Below are 6,000 nucleotides of genomic sequence, written 5' to 3' on the forward strand. Positions count from 1 at the left end.
CTCCAAGCCGCGTGACTTGCACTTTCTTAGGTAATTTGAAGGATACAAATAAGCTAAGGACACAGTGTCTTCCCCTGGGGAACTAACAGGCTGGAGAACAAAGTCATATAAGCCAGAGACATGAAAAACAAAGCCAGAGGCAAAAACAGGGAATGGCTTAGGAGTTCTGTGAAGAGGTCAGGAAGGCCTTCCTGGATGACAGGGGAACTTGAAGATGACAAAACTCAGATAGCTCAGAGAAGGGGAATAACATCCCTTGTAGAAGGCACAGCATCATTAAGGCTCCAGGGGTAGAAATATATAAGGCAAGTGTGGCAGAATAATTTGTTAATATTAATTTGTGCTTTGTGATCTCTTTTCTCCAGAGGTTTAGTGGCAGAGCTGAAAACAGAAGTTATTTGAAGACAACAGACATTGCTGGCCTTTGTTTTTAAAAGCCTCAGTTTATCGAGGGGATCATAGGAAGGGGAGAGGGAAGTAGCTAGTTCCTTTGTATGGGACACAGGACAGTTGGAATAGGGGAAAGCCATTTTCCCCAAGACCACAAGTGGGCTGCATTTTAGGTTTGTAAGAGTGGCTGCACCTGTTCCCTGCGCCTGGCACCCTTGCCGTGTCTCAGAGAGGTCGCAGAAAACAGAACAATTCCATAGTGCTAAAGAAAACATATGAATATGCAGATGCTTGTGAGGATACATTGCTTTGACCAAGTCAGATAAGTTCTGACACCTTAGTTTCTCCAGCTACCAAATAAATGGGTATGTTGATCCCTTCCAGCTCTAAAATTCATCGAATCTACTAAATTAGAAAGTCTGTACATGGCATCACTTCATTTCCGCCTGAAATGTGGTGAGGATTGTGTGGAAACCCCATTTTAAAAGAGCGACCACGAGAATGTGCACACATGCATAATGTTTTTCAGCAGGAAGTAGGAGTATACGGCATAGTAATTGAATCTGCCTTTTGAATCTTCTAAGCCAGCAGGATCTGATACCTGATCAGATGAGTATTGTTTCTTCCTTCCTGTAAAATCAGCTAAAATGGGAAGACTGAAGTGCAAATTTCCATCACAACTTGAGAAATCTGCACTCATCCACCCCCACTCTCTCTTCATGTGCGCCCTTTATTTGTATAGATTCTTGCTTTCAACCAAAGGGGTTCAGTTCCAGAGAGACAAATCATGCACAGAGAAAAAAATTGCTTCCTAGATTTGAATATTTAGTGATGAGCTAAACCTTCCGAGAGGGGAAAAAATATGATTCTGTTGTGAAGGGGGAAATAAATGTCCTCCAAATCAATGTGAAAATGGAGACCCAGGGAAGTGAGGTTCACATCTGTCCTTAACGTGGCTTTGGAAGGATGGAGACAGAGACAGTAAATGATATATCAGACATGGTGCTCTGCTTAGAAACTGCAGTTCTAAATGTCATATGCCGTGAGCTCCTCTCACTCCCCCCATAATTCAAGACAATTCACGGGAGATAACTTCTTTTCTCTGCCATAATAATATTCTTGAGCTTGTCTCCCAAATAAACAACATTGGTTTCTGCTTTAAGCAATACCTTCCCCATTCTCCCACACCACTTAAATCAACAACCCCTTTCTCTGTCTGATCTGAATCCCAAGCCCCCAGCCTTGTATTTTGCTACAGATATGCTTCCCATTCTGAGTTCGTGGTCCTTTTCTCCAGTGTTATTAAAGAGCAGCTCAGCATTGCCCGGTTTATACTGGAGTTTTTTGCCACTCTAGATAAAATGGGAATATTTTGTGTCTTCTTTTTTTTTTGAATCACCTTCTTAATCTTTATCATAATCTATTCGTTTTTTTTTAAACCCGTGATTTTTGTGTCAATTTTTTTATTTTTTATTAATCTGTAGACTCCAATCCAGTCACCTCGTTACTGAAATGAGAAACCTGGTATTCACATCACTCAATGTGGTTAGTTTTGGAGCTCGGTGAAGATTAAAAACACAGGAAGACTTGCAAGTAGCCTAGAGGGAATAGAGAGGTTGCTATTAATGTGTTTCTTCATTGAACAGAGCTCATCTGTGCATTTGGAAATAAAGAGAAAGTGACTGTTCAAAGCCACTGAGAAAAGTGCTATCTGGGACATTTTATCTGAAGATTTTATAGAAAATGAAGAATGGCCCAAAGTAAAATGTGGCATCACAGTAATATTCTTATAATGCTGGATGCTTGGCTAAGAGTAGCAAGGGGAAAAATGCCTTTTGAAAGTGGGGTTGGCTCAGGGAAGAAGAAAATGCTCTATAGAAAAATAGAAATGTCTATACTTTACAGGGCCCAGAACTACTTGGTATTTGCAGAACATTCAGGCTTTTGCATCCCTATGGGCCTTCAGAATTCTTCCTTTTCTTGCACAAATTAGCTATAGTGAGATGTCCCCAGAACTAGGCAATGAGGTCACCCTTTGAAGGTCAAGTATCCAAAAGTCAGAAAAGAATAAAGGAATTGGGCCATCTTCAGACATGGCCAGGCCTCCAAGATGTTCTATACTTGTGTGACTGAATGAACATTAAGAGTGGATATAGAATAGTTATAGATTCAGTGTGTTTAGGATTTGTCTTTAGGACCAGAATCATAGAAATTGAAGAAAGAGTGGGTTTAGTAGAATTAAAATAGTAGCTACTATAACAATCACACATCAGCACAAATCCTGTGCTAAGTAGTTATAAACATTTTTTACTAGGCCTCACAACAGTCTAGAGATTCTTGTCACTATTTTATAGATCAGCAAACTGTTTCAGAGAAGATGAGTGATGTTTCCAAATCACACAGCTTGTCAGTGGTAGAGCAGGGAATCAAATCCATGTTTGATTGCTGGATTTCAAAACTTACTGTATGGAGGGAAACATTCTATACGTATTTTGGAAAAAGGAAGGGCAGCAAAACTTAAGTTCTGTGCAATGAAAGGAGATATTATTTTGTTAGACATGAATGTCAAGTAATCAGATCACCTAGGAGGTGGAGTCTATTGTGGGAAGAGAGAGGGTCTATCTGGCTTTGACACACCTGGAGAAATACCCCGCTGGATCTTCCAGTTCCCTATGAACTCATGCTTACCAAGTCATCTTCCAACAGCTAAGTTAGCTTCCTATGTACTTGATAGACCCCGGTTACTGGACATGGATATCTGAATCTTTAAATAAATATGTTTATGACTTGTTTCCGTATCATTGTCTCCAGAGTTGAGGAAGTCTGTCTAGCCCACCAGTGCAATTCCTTTAAGGACACTGTTGACCCACTGTTAGCACATTCAAGACCAAATTATGGCATAGGTGGGGAAGGCCCTGTATCTGAACAGTGGACCCACCTGCTCCTTTCCCTTCACACTAGCCTGGCTTTGCTATACATTCTTCCTTCAAATCATCAAAATCCAATTAGCTGCACATTAACCACATTGATGATTACTATCATTACCTGAAGGCTTCATATGTGCCAGTTGCTGTGCTAGGCACATCATGAACTCTATATCTCATTGAAATTGCACAAGTCCCCTCTCAGATACTTCTGTTTTACTGGAAGTAGAGGCTTGGAGGGGTTGTCACACTGAATCTAAGCTGGGAAGCTGGGATTCCTGTCCAGATCTATATGCTCTTGGCCACTATGATGGGATGCCAGTTTTGCCTTAATTACACCTTGTCAATCTGGGCCAGTCTTTTGCCTTTGGGACTAAAACTGTGGCTCCCTGAATAGACACCTTTGTATCAGACTGCCAGAAGGAAACAGCCTCCCAGCTTGCCTGGTTCTCTGAGACTCTCCTATGGGGAAGTACCTCCAAGAGCCTGGTGAGCTCTGTGTCTGTGGACATGTTTGAATTCCTGAACCCGTAAAATTGAGGATCAGACCTCAGGCTCCGGTGTTGACACCCATGGGGACCTGGTGTAATCAGTATAGAGTGTGGGGAGGCCAGAGGACATAGGAGAGAAGATTCTGTTTAAATGGTCAGCTCACATTCCTTTTTGACTTCTTTCTGTAACAACACTATCTTTCCTCTCATGTTTCCATAGATTCAAATCCTCGGGCACCAGCTGCTGCCATGTCATTGAAGGAGGCCTTGATAGGCTTCCCTTAAGGAGAAATGCATGATGAGCTATGATTTCTCCAATACCAAATTTATTATAAAGATGATCATTAATAGCAACCCCCTAGATTTATAAAGCACCTTTCTCCTAACAATCTCTCTTGTAGAGGTTTTCTCATTTATCCTCACAAAACCTGAGGGATGGAGAGAAGGAAATATTACCATTTTTACATTATGGATTGCCATGATCTAGAAGCTTTTATTGCTGTACCTATTTCCATGTGGAACTGTGTTAGGAACTACATAAAGAGAGCCCACAAATGCATCAGGTATTTATTGAGGGTCTTCTATGTGCCCAAATAACTTTGGTATTATTATCCCATTGCACAGATGAAGGATGGAAGTCTCAGAGAAGTTAAGTGACTTGCTTAGCAGCATATACAGATAAATGCGTAAAATATGGTTTCTGCTATCACCAAGAAGACAATATAATAAATAAGTTATTATTTATTTTTTTGTTGAGCATTTATGTGCTAGGCACTGTGCTAAAAAATACAGGAGTTATCTTTGGTAATTATTTTAACAACTCTGCAAGTTTGTTGTACTATAACAAACTATAATTATCTCCATATGGCAGATGAGGCATAGAGAGATTGAGTAGCTTACACTGAGCTACATAGCTGGTAAGTAGCTGACCTTGAGAGACAAAAAGCAGAAAGGAGCCAGATAGTTCAAGTCGGATTCCAGCTCCAACAATTTTTATGTTACCCTGAGCCAGTTGCTTAACTTTTCTATTCCTCAGTTTCCTAACTTGTTGATATGGTTTGGCTGTGTCCCCACCCAAATCTCACCTTGAATTTTAATAATCCCCACATGTCAATGTCGGTACCAGGTGGAGATAATTGAATCATAGGGGCAGTTTCCTCCATACTGTTCTCATGGTGGTGAATAAGTCTCAGGAGACCTGCTGGTTTAATCAATGGGTGTTCCCCTGCACAAGCCCTCTTGCCTGCCACCATGTGAGATGTGATTTTGCTCCTCATTTGCCTTTCGCCATGATTGTGAGTCCTCCCCAGCCATGTGGAACTGTGAGTCAATTAAACCTCTTTCCTTTATAAATTACCTAGTCTCAGCTATATTTATTAGCAGCATGAGGACAGACTAATACACTTGTGAATGGGAATAATAGAAGCATCTGCTTCATAGGATTGTTGTGATGATCAAATGCAATGATTTATGCAAAGCGCTTAGAACTGTGCCTTGCATATGTTGGCTGCCAGTGTCTGGGATTTTAGTCCAGGCACTTGGACTCTAGAACCATTATGTTCTGCTGCAAAAATAATTCTCCCAGGTGCAGAAACAATAACATTTGAACTGAGTCTTCAAAGGACAGTCAGTGGCTTGGTTCTAGCAGTCCAGTTGTAGCTCAGTCAGGAGAGCCACATTTAATAATTCAGTTGTGAAGAGGTAGAGTCACCTTTTTCATCTCTTCATAATTGTCTCAAGTACTGGGACTTTGGGTCCTTAGCATCTCCGGATTTCTTCCATCCAGAAGACATTTAATGTATTTCCTTATAAGATACAGGGAAATTCTGCCAGCCATGAAAGTAGTTATCTACACCTTATTTATTGAAAGATTTTTCTTTTTTGAGGAAACGGCAAAATTGTACTTGACTGTGTGTTGACAAATTGATTTTTCTTTTAATATTCAGCAATATGAACATAGACCAATCTCTCCACTTTTAAGACACACACACACAGACACACACACATCCCAGGAAATGCTGCATAGCTTCAAGGAATATAGTGGAACTACTATGTATGGAAAGCCTAAGCTTTGCCTTCAACTAAAATTTTCAACTAAATTTTTAAATATTCCTTTTAAAAAAGAACTAAAAATAGAACTACCGTTTGACCCAGCAATCCCACTACTGGCCATCTATCCAAAGAAAAAGAAATCA

This window comes from Pongo pygmaeus, chromosome 13 (assembly GCF_028885625.2).
Source record: "Pongo pygmaeus isolate AG05252 chromosome 13, NHGRI_mPonPyg2-v2.0_pri, whole genome shotgun sequence".
Classification (NCBI taxonomy): domain Eukaryota; kingdom Metazoa; phylum Chordata; class Mammalia; order Primates; family Hominidae; genus Pongo; species Pongo pygmaeus.